We start from the raw sequence: 13,387 nt of genomic DNA, 5'->3' as shown, positions 1-13,387 counted from the left end.
TCCCTCGGTTTTAGCCCTTTCGAACTCCTGTACAGGCACCCTGTGCGAGGGCCCCTCAGCCTAGTAAAAGAAGGTTGGGAGATGGCCCCCCTAAAGACCCCTCCAGACGTCTTCAAATACCTCCTGGCCCTACGCAATCAGACCCGGCGCTTCAGAGAGATGGCCAAGGCGAACCTCGAGGCCAGCCAGTAGGACATGAAGAGGTGGTATGATCACAATGCCTCCTCCGTTGAGTTCGAGCCTGGACAACAAGTATGGGTGATGTCCCCCACCGAACCATGTGCCTTGCAAGATAAGTGGACGGGGCCCTTCAAAGTGGTCGAGCGCAAAAGCCCCGTCACTTACCTCATCGACCTGGGGACCTCCCGGAACCCCCTTCGGGTCCTCCACACCAACCGACTCAAACCACACTTTGTGCGCTCAGAACTCAGCCTCCTGATGGCTACGGACAGTGGGGCAGAGGAAGACTCCGAACCCCTCCCGGATCTTCTGAAGACTCAGGAGAATGACGGCTCCGTGGACGGGGTCCGGCTCTCTGACGCCCTCACTTCGGAGCAACGCCAGGGCTGCCGGAACCTCCTGCTGCAGTTCGCTACCCTGTTCTCCCTCACCCCCGGGGTCACCCCTTGGTGTTTGCACGACGTGGACACCGGGGACAGTCCCCCTGTCCGACACCGGGCCTACCGCGTACCAGATCGGGTACGGACCGGAATACAGGAGGAAGTGGCCAAGATGCTCACAATCGGGGTCATCGAGCCCTCGGACAGTCCCTGGGCCAGTCCGGTTGTATTGGTCCCCAAAGCCGCTGCCCCCGGCACCGCACCTGAACTGAGATTCTGCGTCGACTACCGGGGCTTGAACGCTGTCACCCGGACCGACGCTCATCCGATCCCCCGAGCAGACGAGCTGATCGACCGGCTGGGGGCCGCCCGCTACCTCAGTATCTTCGACCTAACAGCGGGCTACTGGCAGATCGGCCTCACACCCAGGGCTCAGGAACGGTCAGCCTTCTCTACCCCCGATGGCCACTACCAATTCAAGGTCATGCCCTTCGGCATGAAGAATGCCCCCGCCACGTTTCAACGCCTCGTGAACCAGGTCTTGGCGGGGCTCGAAGAGTTCAGCGCTGCCTACCTGGACGATATCGCTGTATACAGCCGCCACTGGCCCGACCACCTCCGTCACCTCCAAGAGGTCCTACAGGCCCTCCAGCGGGCCGGCCTCACAATTAAGGCCGGCAAGTGCCAAATTGGCCAATGGTCTGTGACCTACCTTGGGCACCAAGTGGGAAGCGGGCTGGTGGCCCCGCTACAACTTAAGATTGCTGCCATCCAGTCCTGGCAGCCCCCCGTCACCCAGACCGAGGTCCGAGCCTTCTTGGGGCTCACCGGCTACTACCGGCGGTTCGTGAAGGACTACGGCAGCATCGTGGGGCCCCTCACGGGTCTCACGTCCAAGAACCAACCGAAGCGGATTAACTGGACCCCCGATTGTCAAGCGGCCTTCGAGAAGCTGAAGGCCGCTCTATGCACCGCCCCTGTGCTCCAGGCCCCCGATTACAGTCGGGAATTCATGGTACAGACCGACGCCTCCGACCACGGCATCGGAGCCGTCCTTTCTCAGTTAAACCCCGAAGGTCATGACCAGCCGGTGGCCTTCATCAGTCGACGTCTCCTGGCCCGAGAACAGCGCTGGAGCACCATCGAGAGGGAGGCCTTCGCAGTGGTGTGGGCCCTCAAAAAGCTCCGGCCCTATCTCTTCGGTACCCACTTCCGGGTACAAACCGACCATCGACCCCTGCAGTGGCTGATGCAGATGCGGGGGGAGAACCCAAAACTCTTGCGCTGGTCCATTTCCCTGCAGGGAATGGACTTCACTGTGGAGCACCGACCAGGCCAAGACCACGCCAACGCGGATGGCCTGTCCCGCTTTTTCCGCCTCGACGAAGAGAGTCCCCAAGGAGATGGGTGACTCTCCCCGCCTTCAGCTGGGGGGGACGCATGTTGGACAGGCCACACGAAGGGCTTGCTCCCTCCCCGCACGACAGGGCCCGAGCTCCGGCCCACCAGGCATAACCCACGAAAAGCACCTGTACCCCGTCTCCCGACGGATCTTCTGCCCTCGGACCTCTACTCATCACGGGGCCCAGCCCCACCGGCTCCCCCGGCCGGTTCAAGCCGCCATCTTGGGCCCTGCACCACGAGGCCGCGTGGCCTCGCCCCGACCCTAACCCCGGGCCTGACCGGCCCCGACATCCCGGCACCACCATCCACCCGGGAGGTGAGCGGACCACTTGGCAGGTCAATGGGAGGACGAAGTGTCAAGAGCTCTTCCCCCGCCAGGTGCCGATCGCCTCCAGCTCCCCCAGGCGCTGGCTCCACCCCCTGCTGGGTGTCTGGACACCTTCATCCCGGGCCCTCCGACCTCCAAGTGCGAGGGTCCGGACATCAAAGAGCGCCTGCCCTATAACTGGGGCAACTCCGGAGCAGGAAGGCAGTTGTATCCTGGAGTCGAGAGACACCGAGAGAACTCAGCCTTGACGGACTACTGGCGCTGCCGTAGCCCGCTCTTGTGAACCATCGTCCTGCCTGCTGGCGCTGCCGCGGCCTTCTGCAACATCCATCCTCGTCGGGACCTGCTGGCGCTGCCGCGGCCCGTTGTAACGACCATCCTCACCGGGACCTGCTGGCGCTGCCGCGGACCGTACATCGACCATCTTTCCGGGACCTGCTGGCGCTGCCGCGGACCGTGTACCGACCATCTCGACCGGGACCTGCTGGCGCTGCCGCGGCCCGTACCAACTAAACCACCAAGCTCGAGGATTGTGAGCTAGTCATCATCTCATCCGAACTACCTGACTGGTAACCAGACTGTCCCGTTCCCCCTTACCCTGCATTGAGAGACTTGAATCGAGGGGACCCCTGAGTCCAGACCTCCTTGTACCATTCAACCGTACCTTAAGAAGTGCTTATAAAGAACACTGAACCTTATCCGTGTGTGGTATCTGTCTGTGGGGGGTGGAAGTTACTTGTCTGTACGATCGCTGGAGACGGCTCTCCCCGGAGGCCTCTCCTCCTGACCCCGGCCGACCCTCCCGGTCCGTCTACCCTTTCTAACATTGGTGGCCAGCGGCGCGATCCGAATCAACGCGTAATCGTACAGAGAGTAGCTCACCCCACGACAAAAACACGATGTCAGCCAAAGATAGCAGCTCCACCGAGAAATTCCAAATGGATAAGTTAGAAGAATACAACCACCGCGAACTGAGACAATTCTGCATAGAACTTGGCATTGCTACCACCGGCCTGAGTACCAAGGATGATCTAAAGCACGCCCTAGAGTCGTGGACAGAAACTGGGGTCGCCGGACCCTCCGACCAAAGCAGCATCACACCAGAGGGGAACGCCACGGCTCCCGAGGAGCGGGGAACGGGCCTCTCGCAGGAGGAGATCCGAGAAAGAGAAAGAACCAGATTGCACGAGTTGGAAATGGCACGACTCAAGATGGATGGGGAACTCAAGTTAGCTGAACAGAAACTCAACCTCGAGCATATGCGGCTCCGAGAAGAACGAGAAGAAAAGCAGAGACAGAGAGAGCTGGAGGAGAAAAAAATAACGCTCGAGCACGAGCGCCAACTAGCGGAGATAGAACTTCGGAAACAGAATAAAGAACTGGGGGTGCCTGAGTGACCACACACCCCGGGGCCAATCGAGAAAAAAGTCCACATCCCCAAGGATGTTGTCCGCGAGTATGTCCGAGAAGACGACATACAACAGTGGTTTAAAGCCTACGAGATCGCCATGACCTCCCACCGGATCGACCGGAGTGATTGGGGAGCCGGACTTTGGGGGAGGTTTGTCAACGAGGGTCGCGATGCCCTACTGCAGCTCCCAGATCACCAAATGTCGTCCTACGACCACATGAAGGCTGCCCTCCTCACCCGCTACGGCCTCACACCCGAGATGTACCGCCAGAGGTTCAGAGATTGCACCCGGATCCCAGGTACAACTTGGGTAGAATACGTGAACTATTTTAGCCGTGCCTTCGAGGGTTGGATCAAGGGGAGCCATGTCTCCACCTACGAACAACTCTTTAACCTTATGGTATGGGAGCACCTGTCGAACAACTGTTTCGTCGAGCTCAGGCAGCACCTCCTCGACAGTAAGCTAACTGACCCCCGGCAGCTCGCCGCCGAAGCTGACCGATGGGAAAGCACCCGGGTGGGCCGGAGGGGGCCACACGAACAGAACAGAAGCAACCCAGGCCAGCACCGTCCTCGGGGAGGAGGAGGGGGCCAGGGGCGAGGGAGAGACGCCTTGCCAGCAACACCCGTGGCCAGCACCCCGCCTCCGGCCGGCCGGGGCAACCCCCCGTGGCGTCCTGGGTTCCGAGCCAACGTCACGTGCCACCGATGCCAGCGAGTCGGCCACTACGCCAATGACCCGAGCTGCCCGCAGAACCAAACACCCCAGCCCCGCCAGGTAGCTGCCGCCGCCCTGGGGGAAGAGCGATTATCGGGGGAACCAGAAGAGTATGAGCCGGCCCAGCAAGAGTGGGAACCGGCCGCCATGGTCCTGGCGTGCTTAGGGGGAAGAGACATGGTCCCACGGGCCCCCCTCCCCGCTAACACCAGGAAATACGGTCAGTGGGTGACCATTAATGGACAGCGAGCCGAGGCCTTGCGTGACACAGGCGCCAGTGTGACGGCCGTCCGCTGTCACCTGGTGAAGCCCGAGCAGATCCTGCCGAACATTCTCTGCCCCGTCCGCTCGGCAGACAACTCTGAGAGTATGTGTCAAATGGCCTGCGTCCCGTTCGAATGGGGAGGGGTCTCCGGCCTGTTGAAGGTGACGGTCCGGGACGATGCCCCCGTGGACTGCCTCCTGGGGAATGACCTCGAGAGTTCCCCGTGGGCCACCGTTGAGAGAAGAGAGCACCTGGGGATGCTGGGCCTCCCGGACTGGGCCTGCGTAACCACCTGGTCCATGGCCGCCCGTGCCGTCCCCCGATCAGAAGAACCGGAATGGCCAGCACCTCCGCCCCCGGTCGCCCCAGTAGAAGACAACGACGAGGCCAGCTTCCCAGACCCGACGACCGAAGGGGACGCGCAACCCCAGAACCTTCCTGACCTAGCTCAGTGGCGTCAAGCAGGGGGGCCCACCCAAGAACAGTTCCGCCAGGAACAAAAGACCTGTCCTTCCCTCGAGGGACTCCGCCAACAAGCCAGCGCCCAGAACGCAGGGGACTCCACCGGAACTCACTGGGTCTACTGGGATAACGACCTGCTATACAGCGAGCAAAGAATCGCCGAGCTGGGGGCCGGTCGAGTACTGGTGGTACCTCTCCGCTTCAGAGACTTTCTGCTCAACCTGGCCCACGATGTCCCCCTGGCTGGACACCTGGGCCAGGACAAAACGTACAGCCGCCGAGTGACCCACTTTTTCTGGCCCAAAATGAGGAACGACGTCCTGAACCACTGCCGATCTTGCCCCACATGCCAAGCCAGCGGGAAGAGTGGTCGGAAGCTGAAAGCCCCTCTGCAACCCTTCCCTGTGGTCACCACCCCGTTCGAGAGGGTGGGGATAGACATTGTGGGGCCTCTGGACCCCCGCACGGCACAAGGACACAGGTTCATCTTAGTACTGGTGGACCATGCCACCCGCTACCCCGAGGCGGTGCCCCTACGGACCGTGACAGCTCCGGTGGTTGGCCGGGCCCTAATGGGGATCTTCTCCCGGGTAGGCTTCCCCCGAGAAGTCGTCAGCGACCGAGGCACGAACTTTATATCCAAATACATGAAGTCCCTCTGGCAACAATGCAGGGTCACCTACAGATTCACGACCCCCTATCACCCCCAAGGGAACGGACTAGTGGAGCGTTTTAACCGCACTCTCAAGGGGATGATTGGGGGATTGGAAGAGCCCCTCCGTCGCCAGTGGGATGTACTACTCCCGTGCCTCCTCTTCGCCTACCGAGAAGTTCCCCAGAAGTCCCTCGGTTTTAGCCCTTTCGAACTCCTGCACGGGCACCCTGTGCGAGGGCCCCTCAGCCTAGTAAAAGAAGGTTGGGAGATGGCCCCCCTAAAGACCCCTCCAGACGTCTTCAAATACCTCCTGGCCCTACGCAATCAGACCCGGCGCTTCAGAGAGATGGCCAAGGCGAACCTCGAGGCCAGCCAGTAGGACATGAAGAGGTGGTATGATCACAATGCCTCCTCCGTTGAGTTCGAGCCTGGACAACAAGTATGGGTGATGTCCCCCACCGAACCATGTGCCTTGCAAGATAAGTGGACGGGGCCCTTCAAAGTGGTCGAGCGCAAAAGCCCCGTCACTTACCTCATCGACCTGGGGACCTCCCGGAACCCCCTTCGGGTCCTCCACACCAACCGACTCAAACCACACTTTGTGCGCTCAGAACTCAGCCTCCTGATGGCTACGGACAGTGGGGCAGAGGAAGACTCCGAACCCCTCCCGGATCTTCTGAAGACTCAGGAGAATGACGGCTCCGTGGACGGGGTCCGGCTCTCTGACGCCCTCACTTCGGAGCAACGCCAGGGCTGCCGGAACCTCCTGCTGCAGTTCGCTACCCTGTTCTCCCTCACCCCCGGGGTCACCCCTTGGTGTTTGCACGACGTGGACACCGGGGACAGTCCCCCTGTCCGACACCGGGCCTACCGCGTACCAGATCGGGTACGGACCGGAATACAGGAGGAAGTGGCCAAGATGCTCACAATCGGGGTCATCGAGCCCTCGGACAGTCCCTGGGCCAGTCCGGTTGTATTGGTCCCCAAAGCCGCTGCCCCCGGCACCGCACCTGAACTGAGATTCTGCGTCGACTACCGGGGCTTGAACGCTGTCACCCGGACCGACGCTCATCCGATCCCCCGAGCAGACGAGCTGATCGACCGGCTGGGGGCCGCCCGCTACCTCAGTATCTTCGACCTAACAGCGGGCTACTGGCAGATCGGCCTCACACCCAGGGCTCAGGAACGGTCAGCCTTCTCTACCCCCGATGGCCACTACCAATTCAAGGTCATGCCCTTCGGCATGAAGAATGCCCCCGCCACGTTTCAACGCCTCGTGAACCAGGTCTTGGCGGGGCTCGAAGAGTTCAGCGCTGCCTACCTGGACGATATCGCTGTATACAGCCGCCACTGGCCCGACCACCTCCGTCACCTCCAAGAGGTCCTACAGGCCCTCCAGCGGGCCGGCCTCACAATTAAGGCCGGCAAGTGCCAAATTGGCCAATGGTCTGTGACCTACCTTGGGCACCAAGTGGGAAGCGGGCTGGTGGCCCCGCTACAACTTAAGATTGCTGCCATCCAGTCCTGGCAGCCCCCCGTCACCCAGACCGAGGTCCGAGCCTTCTTGGGGCTCACCGGCTACTACCGGCGGTTCGTGAAGGACTACGGCAGCATCGTGGGGCCCCTCACGGGTCTCACGTCCAAGAACCAACCGAAGCGGATTAACTGGACCCCCGATTGTCAAGCGGCCTTCGAGAAGCTGAAGGCCGCTCTATGCACCGCCCCTGTGCTCCAGGCCCCCGATTACAGTCGGGAATTCATGGTACAGACCGACGCCTCCGACCACGGCATCGGAGCCGTCCTTTCTCAGTTAAACCCCGAAGGTCATGACCAGCCGGTGGCCTTCATCAGTCGACGTCTCCTGGCCCGAGAACAGCGCTGGAGCACCATCGAGAGGGAGGCCTTCGCAGTGGTGTGGGCCCTCAAAAAGCTCCGGCCCTATCTCTTCGGTACCCACTTCCGGGTACAAACCGACCATCGACCCCTGCAGTGGCTGATGCAGATGCGGGGGGAGAACCCAAAACTCTTGCGCTGGTCCATTTCCCTGCAGGGAATGGACTTCACTGTGGAGCACCGACCAGGCCAAGACCACGCCAACGCGGATGGCCTGTCCCGCTTTTTCCGCCTCGACGAAGAGAGTCCCCAAGGAGATGGGTGACTCTCCCCGCCTTCAGCTGGGGGGGACGCATGTTGGACAGGCCACACGAAGGGCTTGCTCCCTCCCCGCACGACAGGGCCCGAGCTCCGGCCCACCAGGCATAACCCACGAAAAGCACCTGTACCCCGTCTCCCGACGGATCTTCTGCCCTCGGACCTCTACTCATCACGGGGCCCAGCCCCACCGGCTCCCCCGGCCGGTTCAAGCCGCCATCTTGGGCCCTGCACCACGAGGCCGCGTGGCCTCGCCCCGACCCTAACCCCGGGCCTGACCGGCCCCGACATCCCGGCACCACCATCCACCCGGGAGGTGAGCGGACCACTTGGCAGGTCAATGGGAGGACGAAGTGTCAAGAGCTCTTCCCCCGCCAGGTGCCGATCGCCTCCAGCTCCCCCAGGCGCTGGCTCCACCCCCTGCTGGGTGTCTGGACACCTTCATCCCGGGCCCTCCGACCTCCAAGTGCGAGGGTCCGGACATCAAAGAGCGCCTGCCCTATAACTGGGGCAACTCCGGAGCAGGAAGGCAGTTGTATCCTGGAGTCGAGAGACACCGAGAGAACTCAGCCTTGACGGACTACTGGCGCTGCCGTAGCCCGCTCTTGTGAACCATCGTCCTGCCTGCTGGCGCTGCCGCGGCCTTCTGCAACATCCATCCTCGTCGGGACCTGCTGGCGCTGCCGCGGCCCGTTGTAACGACCATCCTCACCGGGACCTGCTGGCGCTGCCGCGGACCGTACATCGACCATCTTTCCGGGACCTGCTGGCGCTGCCGCGGACCGTGTACCGACCATCTCGACCGGGACCTGCTGGCGCTGCCGCGGCCCGTACCAACTAAACCACCAAGCTCGAGGATTGTGAGCTAGTCATCATCTCATCCGAACTACCTGACTGGTAACCAGACTGTCCCGTTCCCCCTTACCCTGCATTGAGAGACTTGAATCGAGGGGACCCCTGAGTCCAGACCTCCTTGTACCATTCAACCGTACCTTAAGAAGTGCTTATAAAGAACACTGAACCTTATCCGTGTGTGGTATCTGTCTGTGGGGGGGGGAAGTTACTTGTCTGTACGATCGCTGGAGACGGCTCTCCCCGGAGGCCTCTCCTCCTGACCCCGGCCGACCCTCCCGGTCCGTCTACCCTTTCTAACAATATCGAATGAATAAATATCATTAACAAAAATATCATCAAACATCAAAATAAAGTGTAACTAACAAAATTATCGAAAACCTAAATATAGACAAGCAAAATATCGGATTTTTCACTATATCGACTATCTAAAAACAGCTAAATAAAATATAGTTTTAGCAGATAATGTACATTAGCATTATAACACATGACTAAACACTTAAATAACATGATTATTTTTTTTACAAACACATGTACATATAAAAATTCAAATATCCTACACAATAAAACTTTAATTACTAACATAAAAGCTTTGCAAATTATCATGCTTGCATTATATCAAACTCAAAACAATCTTTTATACATGTAAAACTGAAAATAATAACATCACTTTGTACTAATAAGCTACTAATTAGCGTTTCCCTTATATGGAAACAAACAGCCAAAACAATAAAAACCATTCATGTAGACCAATGAATTTCACACTTTTTAAATTAAACCAATGAAATGAAGCAACTAATTAAATAAACACTATAAAAACACTACATTTCTGCATCACTTTCACACTACTAACCAAAAATAAAGAGGAATGTGAAACGCTGCTCAACTGTATCCTGAAAGAATATTTCTACGCCAAAAGAATTTTTCACAACTACACAAGTAAGTTAAACTGTATTTAAAATATAAAAAGACTACTAAGCTACAGCTCAAAATATTTCTAACACACAATTTACTAACCTTTATTTAATTACATTCATGTCTCCTCTACAGATATTTTCTAAACACAGCAAGATATTTTCTACATACCCACCAGTCAAATATTGATCAATGTAAGTTTTTTTTTTCCTACACACCTAGAAAATTATTAAAACACAATTTTCTACAATATATTTTATTACTTTTTTATCTCCTCTACAGAAAACTGCAAAACCATCCAAAAGTACTTTCAACACAAGAACCTACTTTAAAAAATAAAAAAAGTAAGTATATAATTCACAATCATTAAACACCTTGAAATAGCCACCCACATATAACTTTTCCCCTAAAACCCTATCACATATAAAACAAGTAATACAACTACTCTTACCAACAGAAAATACTTCTTCTAAATTGAACAGAAAACTTGAAACCATCTCCTGAACATTTTTGGGCACATCAAACTAAACATTGTAAGTATATTCACTCAAATGTAAATATATTTAACACATATGTATCATTTTATATATTTACAACATTGTTTTTTTAATCTCCCCTAGCATAACACAGAACAACATGACTGAAGGTGCAGAATTTATAATGTCTCAAAAAAATAAAATGTTGTTATGTTATATGGGGTATGTGTATAGACAAGAAAAGCAAATTGGTCTCAAAATGTTTTGGAAGTGCAGCAAATACTACTCAAACAAATGCTATGGTAGAGCTACTACTCAAGAAACGACTGTTCTTTCAGTAAAAGAACATAATCACCCCCCCCCCCAATATAACTAAGATTGAGGTTAGAAATGCCCTGGAAAGTATTAAAGAAGCAAGTACTAGTACTGATAAACCCACCACCCAAATACTCAAAGAGGAATTATTAAAAATACCTCAACATGCATCAGGACAACTACCCTCAATACTTTGTTTAAAAAGAACTATTTCCAGACAGAAAAAAGTAACAACAAGTACTCTACCTACCCCTAAAACCTTTGAAGAAGTAGTAATTCCCCCATAATTAAGCATTACTCACACTAAAGAACCATTTCTTTTTTTTGATAACAAATGCCCTGAGAAAAGAATAATTATGTTTGCTACTACAAACAATTTAGTGAAATTACAACAATGCCACACCTGGATGATGGATGGAACTTTCAAAGTCTGTCTAAAACCATTCTACCAGCTCTACACAGTGCATGGATTGTACCAACATTCTAACATTCCATTCATCTATGCCCTATTACCAAATAAACAGCAAACTACATACATAGATATCCTTACTAAAATAAAACAAGAAACCAATAATTATAGTCCACTAAAAATAATTATTGATTTCAAATTAGTCATGATAAATGCTATACTAAAAAATTATCCACACACAGCAATGCAAGGTTGCTATTATCATTTTAACCAGAGTCTGTGGAGACATCTGCAAAAATCAACCCTAAGTGTTCAATATGCTACAGATAGTACATTCGCCTACCAGGTTAAAAAACTAATAGCACTAGCATATGTACCTGTAACAGATGTAGCAGAGCACTATAATATTCTAATAGAAAGCCCCTATTACAAAAGAAACAAAGACAAATTAAGCCAACTCCTAGACTACTTTGAGGACACCTGGGTGGGAAGATTACACCGATCAGGGCATAGAAGACAACCAAAGTTCCACATTCCTTGGTGGAATGTCTACCTAAGTACCTTAAATAAAGAAGCCAAAACAAATAATGGTGTTGAAGGACAGCATAATGCCTTCCTAGAAACTACAACCAGAGTTAAACCTACCCTAGAAAACTCCTGGAATGTATACAAAAAGAACAAAGCTACCAAGAATTACGGATGCAACAATCTGTAACTCAAATTGGTCCTAAATTAACTAAGCAAACTAAACAAATGTTTGAGCTACTACAAAGTCAGGTCAGCCTATACCCATCAACAAGAGGCCTAGACTACCTATCGCTAATAGCCAAAACCATCTTATAAAATACCTATCCACAGCTAATAAACTAAATTAGTTGACACAACAAACACTTACACACATATATTAGTACTATATTTCCACAAGTAATATGTAATTGTCATATACAATATTTATACATATATTAAATATATATATACAATTAAATATTATTTGTCAAAATATTATATATATAGCAATGATTTATAATAACATTTCCCACCCAAACAATTAACAAAAAAGAAACTTACGATTGATTGAGCCATAGAAGATGAATGCCAACAAGTAATAATCCTTGCATTTGTCTGTCAATCCATGGTAATAATAAAAAATGTCCCAAAAAAAATGCAAAAATTCAAGAGGTCCAATACAAATCCATCCTCGACAAATCCAATAACTCAAAACCCTCAAAAACCCGAAAAAGATATAAAAATGTTAAAAAAACGCTCCAGGAAATCCCGAAAAAAGAAAGTGTGATAACTTTATTAGTTGAATCAAGTAAAACACACTTTAATAACAAACAAAACACGTCTCTCTCTCTCCAGTATAACATCCAAACCCTGAAAAACCCGAAAATGTTTCAAAATAGTAAAAAAACGCTCCAGGAAATCCCGAAAAAAAGTGTGATAACAATATTAGTTAAATCAACTAAACCACACCTTAAAAAAAAAAAAAAACATCTTTCTCTCCAACGGAACATCGATGAAAATTAACCTGAAAAAAAGTGGAAAACATACCACCCACACAAATACACCCAAATACATTAATAAAATACAATAACATCACTTTAAAACAACACATATTTACTCACATTCTTAACTATAAACACCAAGGTGCCGATTACGATCCTGTAAAAAAATTCCCCGTACGACTCGTATCCGGTCTTTTTACCGTACGAATCGTACAAGTGCCGTACAAACTGCCAATCACGATTCGCATGGGAAAAAGTCCATACGAATCGCATTGGGAATAATTCCCTACACGTCCTCGGGTCGGAAAATGTGCCCGACACGTCCCCGGACGATTTACCGTACAAATGTGAAAAGTGAAGTCCGACCGCGGAATTACGATCCATCCCATGCGTCCGATGTTACAACCGTATGGAAAAAACACCGTCCGCACCGAACTCCCATAGCAACCATGGAGACATGTGCCCGCATACGCGCCCAACACCCCCCAGCACTCCTATGTACGAGTCGAATCCCCACCCGTGTATGTACACCCGTGTATGTACGAGACGTACCCCCACCCGTGAATGTATGGAGCGTACCCTCACCCCAACCGTGAATGTACGACCCGTACCCTCACCTGCGTATGCATGGAGCGTACCCCCACCCCAACCGTGTATATACGACCCGTACCCTCACCCGCGTATGCATGGAGCGTACCCCCACCCCAACCGTGTATGTACGGACCGTACCCCCACCCCAACCGTGTATGTACGACCCGTACCCCCACCCGCGTATGCATGGAGCGTACCCCCACCCCAACCGTGTATGTATGGACCGTACCCACACCCGCGCGTACGTATGGAGCGTACCCCCACCCCAACAGTGTATGTACGAACTGTACTCTCACCCGCGTACGTATGGAGCGTACCCCCCACCCCAACAGTGTAAGTATGACCCGTACCCACACCCGCGTACATA

This window comes from Triturus cristatus, chromosome 4_2 (genome assembly GCF_964204655.1).
Source record: "Triturus cristatus chromosome 4_2, aTriCri1.1, whole genome shotgun sequence".
NCBI classification, from domain to species: Eukaryota; Metazoa; Chordata; class Amphibia; order Caudata; family Salamandridae; genus Triturus; species Triturus cristatus.
Note: the sequence above shows the minus strand (reverse complement) of the source record.